The sequence below is a fragment of the Symphalangus syndactylus genome, chromosome 6 (genome assembly GCF_028878055.3).
Source record: "Symphalangus syndactylus isolate Jambi chromosome 6, NHGRI_mSymSyn1-v2.1_pri, whole genome shotgun sequence".
NCBI classification, from domain to species: Eukaryota; Metazoa; Chordata; class Mammalia; order Primates; family Hylobatidae; genus Symphalangus; species Symphalangus syndactylus.
Genome location: NC_072428.2, coordinates 144983650 through 145000621, shown reverse-complemented (window position 1 = coordinate 145000621; position 16972 = coordinate 144983650).

Here is a 16972-nt window from a genome sequence, read left to right as displayed (position 1 = left end):
TGGGCCTCCACACTGTCCCTCCAGCTTTGCCTTTGTGTACCTGGCATCACTGGGCAACAGCATGATTCTGCCCCTCCCCGGGCAGTGCCTACAGTTGCCCCTTCCTGGCCTTACCAGCCCCGGTCTCAATCCACACAAGCCTTGTCTACCGATGGAGTCCAGGCCCCTGCTCATGGGGGCCTGCCCTGGAGGGGCAGGACGGGGCAGCATCCCGAGGGTCGGCCTCAACAGCAGCCCCGGGAGGCTGAGACCTGGCTGAAGCGGGGAGGCGAGCACTCAGGTTCCCTGAGGGCTTCCCAGCAGGAGAGTGTGTGCTCCTGACTCTGGGAGGTCAGTTGTACCTGCCCCGCCCAGCACAGCGCCTTGCCTATCACGAGGGAAACTCAGCACTGAAGTCCCCGTGGAGGCTGGAGCCTCGGCATTTCCCCTCTTAAGAAGGATGGAAGTCACAGCTGCCTCGCAGAGCTGTGGTGAGGGGTTGCTGTACCTTCAAGCACACAGCACAACACCTGGTACATGGGACGCAGCCGTGGCCGTTCTGAGACACACATGGAGCTTATCACCCAAAGCGAGCTGCTTGAGAAATTGCAGAGGGGTGGGCGGGGCAACAGACATGAGACCAGCCAGCCGGATTTGGGGGTTTCCAGCTCCTATTGTTATAGAAAATGCTCAGCAAAGAGTATTTATAGACTGAGTAAAATTTTAAGCAGCCAGGTTTCTTACGAGACTAAATGGGAAGTGGCAGGGAGGGGCCGAGTAACAAATGTGACATGCAAGGAACTGTGGGTGGTGAGAGGGTCCCAGACAGGGCTGGGGCTGGAAGATGGCTGTGGAGGCAGCAAAGGCAGAACCCCTGCAGAGAGAAGAGCTCGCTGTGCAGGACATTTCCAAAGGGCATGGCTGGGCATGGCTTGGGCAGTCCCCTCACCCTGCCAGTGTCCCCCACAGGGAGGTGGTGACAGCCCTTTTGTCCCTCTCAGGGTTGCAGGAGGAATGAGACGAAGGGCTCACCTTCAGAGTGCTCAGAGAATAAAATGGGAGGATGCGGCATTGCCCAGCTGAGTCCGGGCCTGGGGTGGGGTGTCCCTCCCGCTGCAGGGATGGATGTAAACAGCAGCTGAGCACCAAGGCTGGGAGGGCATGGGCTAAGAGGGTGAGGAGCTGGCCCACGCTGTGCTGAAGGATGCAGCCGGGGTGCTGGACAGAAGGGTGACGGTCGAGGGTGGGCCAGGGGATCTCTGTTGCCTTCCTGCACACCTGGAGGGATGACTCCTGGGCAAGGGCCACCAGGATATCTGTCTTGGGCAAAAAGCTAATTTTCAGGGAAAACGAGACCATTTTAGCTTGGTGACCAGTTTGCCCTGCCCAAGACCAATGCACACCCACCCTCACCCTCAGCTGGGAGCCTTCAGGGGCACAGACCTTTAAGCAGAGTGCAGTCTGACGGCTCGGTTCCCCATTAACATGCGAGTGACCACAGCCAGCTGCTGCCTGAGTTGTTCCTTCCACCGGGCGCTGAGCACGATTGGACTGTCAGCCCCCTTGTGAGTACAGAGGCTCGGGCCAGGGTCACCCCACCCAGGTGATAGAGTTAGGAGGAAAGCCCAGTGTGAGTCTAGATGGCAACGCAGTGGGCTGGAGAGAGGGCAGGGGTGAAGAAGGGGTGAGGGTCCTCCTGCAGCCCCCCAGGCCAGATCAGGGAGCAGAAGGAGGAGAAGCTGCTGATGAGCAGCCCCCAGAATGCCCTTGGGTTTCCCACGCTGGCTGGAGGGCCTGGAGAGGTGTGGGGACAATAGCAGACAATGGCTTTGTAAGCAGAGATGCAGACTTGTGCAATGGTAATAACGACGGCTCGTGTTTCCCCAGCCCTTCACATGCCAGGGCTGTCCTAAGCTTTTCGTAACGTGATTTCCTTTCATCTTCACAATAGCCAAAGTAGGGACATCACCTCTCCTTTACAGAGGAGGAAACTGAGGCCCAGGGGCTGATGGCTGGACTCAGCCGGGGCTGGCTGTAAGCCTGTGTCCCTCCACCGCCTGTCCTGGGCAGAGGGCCCCACATCTGCCCCTTCCTCAGAGAAGCCACTGTTCCAGCATGATCGGAGGGAGGGGCGGGACCGCTCGCAGCTCCTCGCCGTCCATGGTCACTGGGCACCAATGGGCACCTGCCGGAGACAGCACGCTGGGTGCCCAGGTGCTGAGGGAGAGAGGGAATGACGCGGGGTCTCCCGCTGCGGGGAGGACACCGTGCCCTGTCTGCAGGCCCAGACCATGAGTATGAAAACCAGCAAATGACAAGCACTGGTGAGGATGGGGAGGAACTGGGGCCCTTGTGCCCTGTGGTGGGAGTGAAAAATGGCTCAGCCACCGTGGAATGCCAGATGATGTCTCCCCAAAAACCAAAACCTAGGATTACCATATGGTCCACATTTCCATGGCTGGGTGTATATACCCCAAATAACGAAAACGTGATTTTTAAAAAGAGGGCCACACCACAGACAATGTCTTAGTGCCAGAGGCTGAAGGAGGTCAGAGGAGGGCCAGCAGTGGGGGCCACACCGTCTCCTGGGAGCTCCCCAGGGCTTCCTGTACCCCAAGTGTAGCTCACGCTCGCCTGTGGCGTTGAATGAATAAGGACTTGAGCAGGCGGCTGAGCTAAGTAAGTGTTCCCCACCCTCTCACCACAGACCCCTGGAGGCGTAGAGTCCTGATGAATGTCCTTCAGATCCGGAAGAAACAGCAGGCTTTGCGTTTAGATGGCCTGGCTCAGATCCCTGAGTGCCAGGATTCCTTCCCTCCTCTCTGAGTCCCGCACTTGGAGCCAGCACGTGCTGCCTGGTCGGAGCACATTCCCAGCCTCCTCATGCTTGAGCGTGACCATGTGGTGACATTTTCTCAAAGAAGGTCAGGCCTGGCCTCCAGACGCCGGCCTTGCCACCTCTCCACACTTCCAGCCGCGGAGTCTGGACAGTGAGGCCACTCACAGCTTCGTCCGGGCAGATGGCAGTGAGGCCCTGGGGACGAGGAGAGCTGTGCTCTCCGGCACAGTAGCCACGAGCCCCATGTGCCACTTTATTAAAACCAATTCAAATTAAATAAAATTTAAAATTCGTTTCCTCAGTTGCACTAGCTCAATTCAAATGCCCAGTAGCCACAGGGACTGTTGCCACAGGATGGGACAGCACCTGCTCAGGTAACTCCCGTCATCACAGAAATTCTATCAGGCAGCACCCAGGAGGAGACTGGATTTCTTTTCTTTTCTTTTCTTTTTTTTTTTTTTTGAGACAGAGTCTCGCTCTGTCACCCAGGCTGGAGTGCAGTGGCACAATCTCAGCTCACTGCAAGCTCCACCTCCTGGGTTCACGCCATTCTCCTGCCTCAGCCTCCCGAGTAGCTGGGACTACAGGCGCCTGCTACCACGCCCGGCTACTTTTTTGTATTTTCAGTACAGATGGGGTTTCACCGTGTTAGCCAGGATGGTCTCGATTTCCTGACCTCGTGATCTGGCCTCCTTGGCCTCCCAAAGTGCTGGGATTACAGTTGTGAGCCACCACACCCGGCTGAGCCTGGGTTTCTAAATGACCCCTAGGAACACAGCTGCCCCACAGTTTGGGGCCCATTAACAGCAGGAGGATGTCTTGACAGAAGTAAACTCCTGCGTTCCCTAGGTCACTGTATTTTGGGGACACTCTGTTATGGCACCCGAGCTTTACATATATGTATTTGTGGATGTATGTATTTATACATGTGTATCGTGGATGTATGTATTTCTGAATGCATACGTGTTTGTGTGTAGGCTTATTCATGTGTATATAAATCAGGTGTCAAATATATAGGTGGGTGCCATTGTGACGACAAAATGCAGAGCCTTTTAAAAGCCCCTTGGAGCCCAGAGTTGTTTGTTTGACTTTGTATGTTTTCTCAGAAAGTACTAAGAATATAACTACCATCTGGTTATAGACCTCAAAGTCTGTGGATATTAAAAAAATAGATTTTTTTTTTTTTGAAATGGAGTCTCACTCTGTCACCCAGGCTGGAGTGCAGTGGCGCGATCTCAGCTCACTGCAACCTCTGCCTCCTGGGTTCAAGCGATTCTCCTGCCTCAGCTTCCCGAGTGGCTGGAATTACAGGCACCCACCACTACATGCAGCTAATTTTTGTATTTTTAGTAGAGATGGGGTTTCACCATGTTGGCCAGGCTGGACTTTAACTCCTGACCTCAAGTGATCCGCGCACCTCAGCCTTCAAAAGGGCTGGGATTACAGTCTTGAGCCACCGCGCCCAGCCAAAAAGAGATCTTTTTACCTGCAAAGGTTGGGAATCATGGAACCAGATGAGAGTGACAAGTAGGGTCTGTGGACGAGACAGAGGCCTCCTGGGTTGGCTTCTTGCACCCTGCTGTGCCTGGAGCTGCCATGGGCAATGCTGGATTTTGCCCACTGGCCTGGGTACAAAGCAATAGGTGGAGCAGATGATTGAAAGCAGGCAAGGCACACAAGAGTCCCCAGGTGAAGAAAGGACTCAATTTCCCATCCCTGTTTTACAGATGCCAAACCTGAGGCACAGAGAGGTTGAGTCCCATTCCCAGGGGCACACAGCTAGGAGAGGCACAGTCAAGCTTCAGAGCCAGGTGCCCTGGCCCCAGCCCCGCTCTGGATACCTTGGCGGTGGCTGGAGTGGCGTGTGGAGCTGCAGCAATGGAGGCATGTCTTGCTTCTTTGAGGCCTCACCGCTGAACTAGGAAAAATCTCCCTTTACCCCGGTCTCCCTAGCCTGCCAGGTACCTGCTGGCCTTTGTTCAGGCTGTCAGATAACAGGCAATCGTGCGCTTAGTTCTCTCTGATGTGAACACCTCTGCTGGGAATTCTCAGCGACAGTCAAGAAATTAATTTTGTGTAGGTCAACAAGCACCTTGTGTTAAGTAAGAATGATTCTCTGTCCTTCCTGGGCCTCCGCGATGGAGCCATGGTGAACAGAGTCATGTCTGTCCAGTGGGAGCTCGGCTTTGCTGTATCCCTGTGTCGCCTCCCGGAGCCGTGGACCCCTGTAGGCAGTGAGGGCTGAAGGACCAAGCGAACAGCTTCTGACCCTAGACTCCTCCCCCGTGAAGAACGCCCTTTTCTGACCCCCTCTTTGGGGTTCCACTGGGCCTGACTATAGACACAGCACGGGGACCCATGGAGAGGCAGGGTTCAGGTCAGACATGCCTTTGGGGTTCCATCTGGCCTGACTGCAGACACAGCACAGGGACCCATGGAGGGACTGGGGTTTGGGTCAGACATGCCTTTGGGGTTCCATCTGGCCTGACTGCAGACACAGCACAGGGACCCATGGAGGGACTGGGGTTCAGGTCAGACATGCCTTTGGGGTTCCATCCGGCCTGACTGCAGACACAGCACAGGGACCCATGGAGGGGCAGGGGTTCGGGTCAGACATGCCCTGAAGTTCCCTAAGAGCTCTGCTGGCCTTGATGATCACCAGCCCCCTTCCTGGTCTTAGAGACTGGGAGTCCCCACAATATCCTTTAAACGGCAGGGGATCGAAACTCAGAGGCTCTGAGTGGCTGCCCAGTTAGTCCCCCAATGCCTGTGGGAAGCTATTTTGTCCTGTTTTTCACTGCCTCACGGGTTGGTTTCTGGTCCTCAAAGCAATTAACATTTGGCATCAAACAGGGAACAGACAGAGCCTCGCCCCCGCAAAGGCCTCACTCACATGCATGCGTGGACATGCACATACCCACACGCGTGCACACTGCTGCTCGCCCATGTGTCTGTCATGACAGGGAGCTGTCTTTCCTACTCCCGTGGTCATCCTGCTGGCAGATGACCAGGTCCCAGGCAATAGCAATGCGGCACAGCTGCAGGAGACCTGAAGCTGCCTGGGCTGTCCACAGTAGCGTGGGCCTCAGCTGCAGCTTCCAGCGCAGCCACTTAGATAGGGCCAGACTTCTTTTTTTTTTTTTTAAACAAACTTGAAGCTCATTGTGTGGTCAAAGATGTGGTTTGCGAGTGCCCATGGCAGGATTCCCACTGCGGAGACTCCTGTACATCAGGTATGAAGCAGCACATTGCGTGCAATGCATTCTGGTCTTTTTTCCTCCCTCCAGAAGAGGCTCCATTTATGTGTCAGGCTTCAAGAGGCTGGGCGTACCAAAAGGAAGTCTCTGAAATGCAGTCCTGTCGAACACCTCTTGAGTTGATTCTTCTGATATCACAGGAGTTCTTCCTATCACTGTATATTATTGGGTGCGAGCCCCCGGTCCTTCCTCTATGGGGAAGCAGTGGAGGGAAGAATTGAACCTCTTCTCACACACACACCTGAGACTCCCTGGCTCTCTCTGTGGCCACAGGATGGGCTTCAGTTATGGCGAGTAATAATTTTGTTTTTGCGGTTTTTACATTGATTTGGAACATGGTGTTACACAAAATGCTGAAATTGAAAAAGACAGGATGAGTCACCTTTGCCCCATCTCCTCTTCAAGTCTGATCCTAATTGAACGGAGAGTGCAAACTGCACGCTAAGATTTGCAGAACAAAGGCCTTCCCGCCCACGAGTGCCTCATGGCCTTGCCTCAGTCCCCGAAATCCCGCTGTTAGCCTCCCTCACTGGAATAAGGCATTAGCACAGAAGCCAGCGTTGGGGGAGAAGAAAATCAATACAGCGTGGAAGAGAAAGCAGGAAGCCATGGAGGGAGGGAGAGACTGAGGCTCCGGCTGGAAGGACTTTGTTTGTGATAAGAGCAGAGAGGAAAAGCAGCAAGAAAGAAAAGTCACTGTCCACTTTGGGTCTGGACATCAAAGAAACAAAGGCAGTGCTTAGATTCAGAGTGGCATGTGTGTAGGAAAAGTCCTGCTTTCCTGTCTTGGGGGACACCACTATCACCCCATGTAACTGACCAGTGCTCCCCAAGTGGCCCTCTCCTGGCATTTCACTGAGACACAAGCTCCCTGAAAGCTGGGGCTTACCTGACCATGTGCCCCCTGCATTCCCAGGGCTGAGACCTGCGTCTGGTCCCTGCTGGACACCCAGCGAGGGTTGACGGCATGAGCGAATGAGCTTCTCCGTCTGCCCGTAAATGTGACGGACACCTTCTCCTACAGCCACCCGTTTCACACATCAGGCAAATGTCTGTCAAGTCCACTCCTGGAAATCCTGGTATTTTCTCTACTTCTCTATGATATTTTTAATGTTTCCTTGAGGCAGTATTCTTGCACCAGAAAGCAGCATGATGAGGACTTGGAAAGCCCCCGCTTGCCTATGAAAGCGTCACGGGTAGGGCTACTCAGGAAGCTGACACAGAGCAGAGCTGAGCGTGTTCTGAGCATGCTCTGAGCATGTTCTGAGCGTGTTCTGTGTTCTGAGCCTGTTCTGAGCATGTTCTGAGTGTGTTCCAAATGTGTTCTGAGCATGTTCTGAGCATGTTCTGAGCCTGTTCTGAGCATGTTCCGAGCATGTTCTGAGTGTGTTCTGAGTGTGTTCTGAGCATGTTCCGAGCAAGTGCTGAGTGTGTTCTGAGCCTGTTATGAGCGTGTTATAAACATGTTCTGAGTGTGTTCTGAGCATGTTCCAAACATGTTCCGAGCAAGTTCTGTGTTCTAAGCATGAAAGCATGTTCTGAGCATGTTCCAAGCATATTCTGAGTATGTTCTGAGTGTATTCTGAGTCTGTTCTGAGCGTGTTATAAACATGTTCTGAGTGTGTTCTGAGCATGTTCTGTGCTCTGAGCCTATTCTGAGCGTGTTCTGAGTATGTTCTGAGTGTATTCTGTGTCTGTTCTGAGCGTGTTCCGAGCATGTTCTGAGCATGGTCTGAGCGTGTTCTAAGTGTGTTCTGAGTGTGTTCTGAGCATGTCCCAAGTGTGCTCTGAGCATGTTCTGAGCATATTCTGATCATGTTCTGGCTTTCATGGACCATGTGCATGAGGAAGAAGGATGTGGCATTGGACAGGTGATGCAGTCACAGCCTCGCCCTAGGCCACTCCTGGTCTCTGCTGCCAGGCTACGGGGAGCAGAGAAACACAGGTCCTCTAGCATAGGTGAGGAACATTGGGAAATTATTTGATCTTGTCTTAGGGAATACCATGAGCAAAGCTTATTACACGGCTTGGGACAAATACATGGGTCAAAAAATCACCCCAAAACATGAAAGAACTTTATACAAAGGGGATCCACTTGGGAGGGCTTAGACCCAGCACCACGAGGTTCCCAGTTGTGTTCAGCCTCATTTCACATCTAATGACTGTTCTGAGACTGCATGTTGGCTTTACCATTGGAAGAGAACAATGGGAGTCAGCACTTAATCATTTTGTAGTGGTGAACGGAATTGGGGAGATTTACAGGTAACTCTCAATGAGCAGTGAGTAGACACCACTGAGAGCCAAGAATTTAAATAGAAATCAGAAACTTTGAAATGTCAAGCTTAAACTTTACATGGAATTTAAAATTAAAGCTGGGTCAGGATGATTCTTTTAAACCCTCCAAAAATCAGTTCCCAAGTTCTATACGTGGACAAGGAGTTAATTTTGATAGAGGCCATTTGAGTCAGCTATCACCATTATCATCTTGCATCACCAAATCAGGACAGGATTCAGTGGCTGCTAAGAGCAGACATTTCCCCCTATGCTCGTGGGTCTGTGGGTCCACTGCAGTTTGGCTGACCTAAGAATGGGCTCAGTGGGGTGGTTTTGCTGCAGGGGTGAAGGGTGGGTTCAGGTCTGCATTACATGTGTTCATCCTGGAGTCCAGGATACCTGGAGCATGCTCTCTTCATAGCCAATCACCACAGCTTGAAAGTAAAGCCAAAGACATCTGCAAATATTTCATTGACCAAAGCAAGTCACGTAGCCAAGCTCAACATCAAAGAGCATGGGAAAGTGTACTTCATCACAAAGAAGGGGTCAAGGGGAGGAGAGAAGTGATTACTGGCTGAGAAATAGATACCCTATATACAAAGATATATATAGGTATATCTCAGAGATATTGTGAGTTCAGTTCCAGATCACTACAATAAAATGAATATTGCAGTAAATCGAGTCACTTGAATTTTTTAGTTTCTTATACTATGTTTACACTATATTGCAGTCTATTAGGTATGCAATAACATTATTCTTTTTTTTTTTTTTGAGACAAGATCTTACCCTGTCGCCCAGGCTGGAGTGCAGTGGTATACTCTCAGCTCACTGCAACCTCCACCTCCCAGGTTCAAGCAATTCTCATGCCTCCACCTCCCGAGTTCAAGCAATTCTCATGCCCTCAGCTGGGACTACAGGCATGCACCACCAAGCCTGGCTAATTTTTGTATTGTTTTTGGTAGAAATGGGGTTTCACCATGTTGGCCAGGCTGGTCTCAAATGCCTGACCTCAAGTGATCCACCTTCTGGGGCCTCCCAAATTGCTGGGATTATAGGCATGAGCCACCACGTTCAGCCTGCAATAACATTATTTTAAAAAAATACAATAATGTTATTGTATACTCAATAGACTACAGTGTAGTGTAAACAACTCTAAAAAACTTAATTAAAATATGTTATTGCTAAAAAATGCTAACAATCATAGGCATCTTCAACAAATCATAATCTTTTTGCTGGTCGAGGGTCTTGTTCATGTTGATGGCTACTGACCAGGGTGCTGAAGGTTGGGGTGGTGGTGGCAATTTCTTAAAATAAGACAATGAATTTTGCCATGTCAATTGACTTTTCCTTTCATGAAAGACTTCTCTAGCATGTGATGCTGTTTGATAGCATTTTACCCACAGTAGAACTTCTTCCAATGTTAGAGACAATTCTCTCAAACCCTGCTGCTTTATCAACTAAGTTGATGTGATATTCTAAGTCCTTTGCTCTCATTCCAACAATGTTCACAGCCTCTTCACCAGGAATAGTAGATTCCATCTCAAGAAACCAGTTTTGTTTTGTTTTGTTTTGTTTTTTTTTTTGAGATGAAGCCTCACTCTGTCACCCAGGCTGGAGTGCAGTGGCGCGATCTCGGCTCACTGCAGCCTCCGCCTCCTGGGTTGAAGCAATTCTCCCACCTCAGCTTCCCAAGTAGCTGTGACTACAGGTGTGTGCCACCGCAAATGGCTAATTTTTGTATTTTTAGTAGAGATGGGGTTTCGCCACATTGGCCAGACTGCTCTCAAACTCCTGACCTCAAGTGATCCACCTGTCTCGACCTCCCAAAGTGCTGGGATTACAGGCATGAACCACTATGCCTGGCTTTTTTTTTTTTTTTTTTTTAAAGACAGGGTTTCACTGTATTGCCCAGGCTGGAGTGCAGCAGCATGATCTTAGTTTACTGCAATCCTGACTTCCCAGACTCAAGTGATCCTCCCGCCTCAGCCTCCCAAGTAGCTACAGGTGTGCACCACCAAGCCCGACTAATTTTTTTATGTTTTGTAGAGATGGGGTCTCGCCATGTTGCCTAGGCAGGTCTCAAAGTCCTAGGCTCAAGTTATCTGCCTGCCTCAGCCTCCCAAAGTGCTGGGATTTCAGGGGTGAGCCTGTAATCTGTGCCTGGCCAAGAAACCACTTTCTTTGTTCATCCACGAGAAGCAACTCCTTATCTGTTCAAGTCTGATTATGAGATTGAGGCAATTCAGTCCCATCTTCAGCCTTCACTTCTAATCCCATGTCTCTTGTTTCCACCACATCTACAGATACTTGCTCCATGCAAGTCTTGAACTTCTGAAAGTCATCCATGAGGGTTAAAATAAACTTCTTCCAAACTCCTGTGAATATTGATAATTGATCTTCTCTTATGAATTATAAATGTTCTTAATGGCATCTCAAATGGTAAATCCTTTCCAAAAGGCTTTCAATTTACCTTGCCCAGCTCCATCAGAGGACTCACTGTGTATGGCAGCTATGGCCTTATGAAATCTATTTCTTGAATAACAAGACTTGAAAGTAGAAATGACTCCATGATCCACGGGCTGCAGAATAGATGTTGTGTCAGCAGGCGTGAAAACAACATTCAGGCCAGGCGTGGTGGCTCATGCCCGTAATCCCAGTACTTTGGGAGGCCGAGGAGGGCAAATCACTTGAGGTCAGGAGTTCGAGACCAGCCTGGCCAACATGGTGAAACCCTGTTCTACCAAAAATACAAAAAATTAGCCAGGCGTGGTGACGCACGCCTGTAATCCCAGCTACTTGGGAGGCTGAGGCAGGAGAATTGCTTGAACCTGGGAGGCAGAGGTTGCAGTGAGCCAAGATCACTTCACACCACTGCACTCCAGCCTGGGGGAGAGAACGAGACTCCATCTCAAACAAACAAACAAACAACAACATTAATCTCCTTGTACATCTCCAATAGAGATCTTGGGTGACCAGGTGCATTGTCAATAAGTAGCAATATTTTGGAAGGAATCATTTTCCTAAGAAGTAAGTCTTAACAGTGGGCTTAAAGTATTCAGCAAACCATACTGTACACAGATGTGCTGTCATCCAGGCTTTGTTGGTCCATTTATAGAGCACAGACAGAGTAGGTTTAACATAATCCTTAAGAGCCCTAGGATGTTTCGATTGGTAAAACTGGCTTCAACTTAAAGTCACCAGCTACATTATCTCCCCACAAGAGAGTGAGCCTGACCTTTGAAGATTTGAAGCCAGATATTGACTTCTCTCCAGCCATGAAAGTCCTAGAAGGCATCTTCTTCCAATAGAAAGCTGCTTGGTCTACATTGAAAGTCTGTTGTTTAGTGGAGCCATCTTCATTGATGGTCTCACCTAGATCTTCTGAAGAACTTGCTGCAGCTTCTCCATCAGCACTTGTTATTTCACCTTGCACTTTTATGTTGTGGAGGCGGCTTCCTTCCTTAAACCTCATGAACCAACCTCTGCCAGCTTCACCCTTTTCTTTTGCAGCTTCCTTACCTCCCTTGGCCTTCACAGAATTGAAGAGGGTTAGGGCCTTGCTCTGGATAGGCTGTGGCTGCAGGGAATGTTGTGACTGGCTTGATCTTCTATCCAAAGCACTAAACCTCTCTCCATATCAGCAAGGAGCTTGTGTCACTTTCTTAGCAGTCGTGTGTTCACTGGCATAGCACTTTTAATTTCCTTCAGAAACTTTTCCTTTTTATTCACAACTTGGCTAACTGGCACAAGAGGCCCAGCTTTCAGCCTATCTCAGCTTTCACCATGGCTTCCTCACTAAGCTTAATCATTTCTAGCTTTTGATTGAAACTGAAAGAAAATATGACCCTTCTTTTACTTGAACATTTACAGGCTGTGGCTGGGTTTCAATGTTGTTGAAACCCAACAATGTTGTTGTGTCTCAGGGAATGGGGAGGCCCCAGGAGAGGGAGGGAGACCAGAAACGGCCAATCAGTGGAGCAATCAGAACACACACAACATTTATCGATTAAGTTTGTCATCTTATATGGTGCCGTTCATGGCACCCCACAACAATTCCAAGAATAACATCAAAGATCACTGATCACAGATCACCATGAGAGGTATCATAATAATGACAAAGTTTGAAATATTGTGAAAATTACCAGAGCATGGCACAGGACAAAAGTGAGCACGCGCTGCTGGGAAAATGGTGCCGATAGACTTGCTTGACACAGGGTTGCCACAAACCTTCAATTTGCAAAAACGCACTCTCTGTGAAGCATGATAAAGTGGGATACAAGAAAATGAGGTCTGCCTGCCTCTGTGCGCTGTACGTGAAAACAAGCCTAATTCTCCAGAGACCTTGGCAGCGGCTGTTTGTTTCTGCGGTTGTTGAGTTTTTTTTGTTTTTGAGTTTCATCTTGTTTTTAAATAAAAATAAGGTGCTGGCACTCCTGTCTTGAGAGTGTAGTCACTGCCTCTTCTCCACCTCCTTTCTCTGTACGCCCTTGGCCCCTCTCTACCAGGCTACTGGAACCCACTCATGTCTTTGTACAAATTAGAGGAATTCTCCCTCTTTGGGCAGTCACACCTTGGTGAGTGGGTGGTGCCTTTGTGCTTCCTGAAGTGGATGCCGCCCTATGCCAGTACACAAAGCTCAGCAAACAGAATCTAAGCTGGGTTTTAACTCAACCACCTCAGCAGGCTGCTCTGTGCAGTGAACAACCTGCTCAACTGTGCAGGGCAGCCTGTTTCTCCACCACCTTCTATCTCTATACTAGCAAATATGAAACTCCAAATGTAGGTCAATGAACACTGAAAAACAAGGAAAAAAACATCTCACTGCTTATGGTATTCCGTAGTGTGTGCACACTTTATATTTTTGAGTGGAGGGGTCATACAAGTCTGCACAAATATAGGACTTTCTCCTACTAAGTGAGTAGAGATGAAAATATAAATGTATTTGAGTTAGGCAAGTGTCACCCAGAATCACCACCTTCCACCGGCAGCGGAGGGAGTCACTGGAAGAGCACTGAACTGCATTAGTGTTTGCTTTTTATGATATCAAGGAGACTGCAAGAATGGTGCTAAAGTCAACATGTTCAAACAGTGTCACATCAGAACCCTGGGTGAGGGAAGAGTGTGTGGAATCACTCAAACGGCTTTAACACAGCAGCAGATGTAACACATACCAGGAAGACACCATGTATCATTTAACTCATTCTCAGCTTTACATTCTCAGTCCTCAAGAAAAATTTTCAGATGAGCCGTCTTGCCATTTACTAATTGAATATTGAGTAGTTATAACAATGGGAACCAGTCATTATCATAAAAGGAACAATTTGGGCATGATGTCCAAAACATAATCTTCCCCCTCTAGTCTAGGTTTAGGCACATAGAGCAAGAAGTGGGAAAGAATAAGAATATAAATATAAAGAGTCAGGACAAGGAGGCCATCTCTCTTCTCTCAGGACAGGGGCTGGCCCTAGTGTCAGGAGGGCCAGGCTGTTGTCACCTTGTCGTGTTGTGCAGGGGTCCAGGTAGGTCATGTATGGCCAGAGTGAGCTGGCCTTTGGTGCTCTAAGTTAACTGAAACCTCTCATTGACCTAGCTCTATGTGTCCAAAGTGAGCTGGAGGCACTCTGCTCCACACAGTCGTGCAAGGATCAAGGGGATGTGCACTTCAGTGTCCTGACCGCATCATCTAACTTGAGGCATCCAGAGTTGTAAAGGCAGGGAAAAAAAGGACACGGAGAACCACATCCACTCTTAAGAGCCTTGGACCAAAGGGTGCTATAGGGTCACTTTTGCTTCCAGACCATTGGTCAGTACTAAGCTGATGTCCTCAACGTAACGACAAAGGAGGCTGGGAAACAGGCAGGTGCAGATGGAATGTCTGGGGATCACACTCCATGCCACGGTCCTCTTCACCAAATACTTGTCCTTGTGTGCCGATGCCCGTGTTTCCATCGTGGACTAGCTATTCCTTGGGATTAGTGTCACCCCTGCCCGCTCAGTGACTCTCTCTAAAATGCAGTGACTTGGGGAGGGATAGATCTCAGCTCCGTGGCTTTGGGCGGCTGGCTCACCCTCTCAATGCCTCCCTAGGACTGTCCCGTACTAGTCCCAGGACTCACCTCACTGGATTGTGTGAGCGGAAAGTGAGGTGACCTGTGAAGTGCCTGGCACAGCGCGTCCTGCTCCTGAGCACTTGGCAGATGCTCGCGATTGCTGTCATTGGTGACCCTTTGGTGGAGGCAAGCATATCGCATCCCTGGTCTCTCAGCACCCTGAGGCCAAGGCTTGGTGGAGCCCAGAAAGAGCTGAAGACGGAGGCCAGGCAAAGCCCCAGACAAGGGAGGGCCCTGCAGCTTGTCACCACTGCAGATGTGCTCGGGGGGCCACTGAAGAAGCCGGGAAAGGGAGGGCTCCATCCTTAGCTTTTCCCCAAATATTATCATCGAACACCTTCCTTCGCTCTCTGCTGAAAACAGCATGGTGCTTAATTTGGTGCAAAATTATGTGTTCAGTCATTTTCAGTTTTATGTACCTGTATTTCACAGCCTCATAAAAAGTTCTTTAGCTTCCACTTTGAGAAGTTCAGCTCTAGACCTTATGGGTCTGCTCTATGGGAACCAGATTCCCTCTCATGGGAAGTCAGCCAAGCAGTAATACTAGCAGCAACACTAACAGCTCCGTGCTAATAAGTGCGTGAGTGCTCTCCATGTGCTCAGCACCTTACTGGGCACGTGCAACGCAGAGCACCCAAGGGGACCCTGAGACGGCATGACCTGCAGTGGGCAGGGAGGATCTCAGTTGGCTCCTGCCTCCGTAAGAACAGTCACTGCCTTTGACTGAGCATTTATTCTGTGCCGGGCTTGTTACGTGTCTAAGTTCAACAGTCCTCTGAGGCAGATTAATTCCCCCATCTAGCATAGAGGAAACCAAGGCACAGCAGATAAGGAGTGGGGGCAGGCTGCGTGGTGTCTCCCTCCGGCCTGCTGGATCCAGAGTCCTGAGGGTGGCATCAGGCTGCTGCAGAGCCTCAGATCTCCAGGAGGGAGGAGGAGGGGAGCCTGGACTTACAGGGAACTGAAACAACCAAAGGATAGCACATACGAGTTCATTATTTGCTATGTCTGCAGTTAGAAAATCACAGCCAGCCCTGGCAGACGCTTACTGAGTGCTCAGTGTACACCAGGCGGGATCCCAGTGCCCATGGGCACTCTCTCATGTGATTGTCACTGCAGGCTTTCAAGTTAATTCTATTATCTGCAGGTTTCAGATGAGGAAACCAAGGCCCAGAGAGGAAAAGGCACAGCAGGCATGACACCAGTGCCATCGGCATTTGCTTCACCCTTGCAGATTACGAGGCCAGTTCATGTGCATGTCGTTGGTGCTGGGGGACAGCGTCTCCCTGGGGACACACACATGCAATCTGGCCAGGCCTAAACCAAGTCAGGATTATGCTGCTGATGATGTAAACCAGCCAAGGTCGCAGAGAGCAATGCCACACAGCAAATAAGAGCTCACACAGCCCCACACACCCTGGCCAGCCCAGATAGCCTCCCTTCCCTGACCTCAGTCCTCTCCCCCATGAAATGGTGTCAAGACCAGTAGCCACCCGGTGGGGTGCATTATGAGAGTGACTGAAGAGAACCCACATACAATGCTGAGTACTGGCTGTCCTGGGTTGAACAGTGTACCCCCAAATTCATGTCCTGGGAATATGTGAACGGGACCTTATTTGGAAATAGGGCCATACAGATGTGATCAGAGGAGGTCACACAGAATTAAGGGGGGCCCAAATCTAATATAACTGGTGTCCTTACAAGCAAAGGGAAATTTGGGTACAGACACAGGGCAGAAGGCCGTGTGACAGCAAAGACAGAGATTGGAGTGAGGGATTGCCAGCCTTCATGAAAAGCCAGGAAGAGGCGAGAAGGGTCTCCCCTGCAGCCTTCAGAGAGAGCCCAGCTGACACCTTGATTTTGGCCTTCTAGCCTCCAGGACTCAGAGAATAGACTTCTGTCATGTGAACCCCTCAGTGTGTGCTACTGTTACAGCCGCCCTCAGAAACTCCTACACTGAGACCTAGTAGGAACTCAGTCAATATTGGGTGTTATAATTATTTGAGACAGGAAGAGACATTACACCAATGCCTGGGAAATGTGACTTCCAGAACAAGAACCACAACGGAAGTGCTAGAGTGTGCACTAAGCTGGCTACAGCTAAAGGGCAGAACACTGAAGGGATTAGGAGAAACGGGAATATGGGAGACACTTCCCTTCTAGGGTCTTTGTCCAGCCTTTCTTCCCGGGAATGTGGAAACCCACTGTTTATCAATTGTGTGCTTTACAGCAGTGACAGTGCGACTGCTTCCTACACAGACAAAAATATGGCAGGGATGGACATTCTCAAGTCCTGGAAACCAGGGACAGTCGGGGGTGGGTGGATTCCTCCCAACCTTCCAAGCTCTCTGTGGGGGAGGGGGATACTGCTGCCAGCTGCCCCTCCCCTCGGGCTGCCAGTTGCCTGGCCTGCCTGGGGGACTGTGTGTGTGCGTGTAGCCTCCTGCACCCGCCCCCCCTGCTGAGGCCAGGGAGCCGGAAGGGCACAGACGGGCTTTGGAATGCAGGGCTGT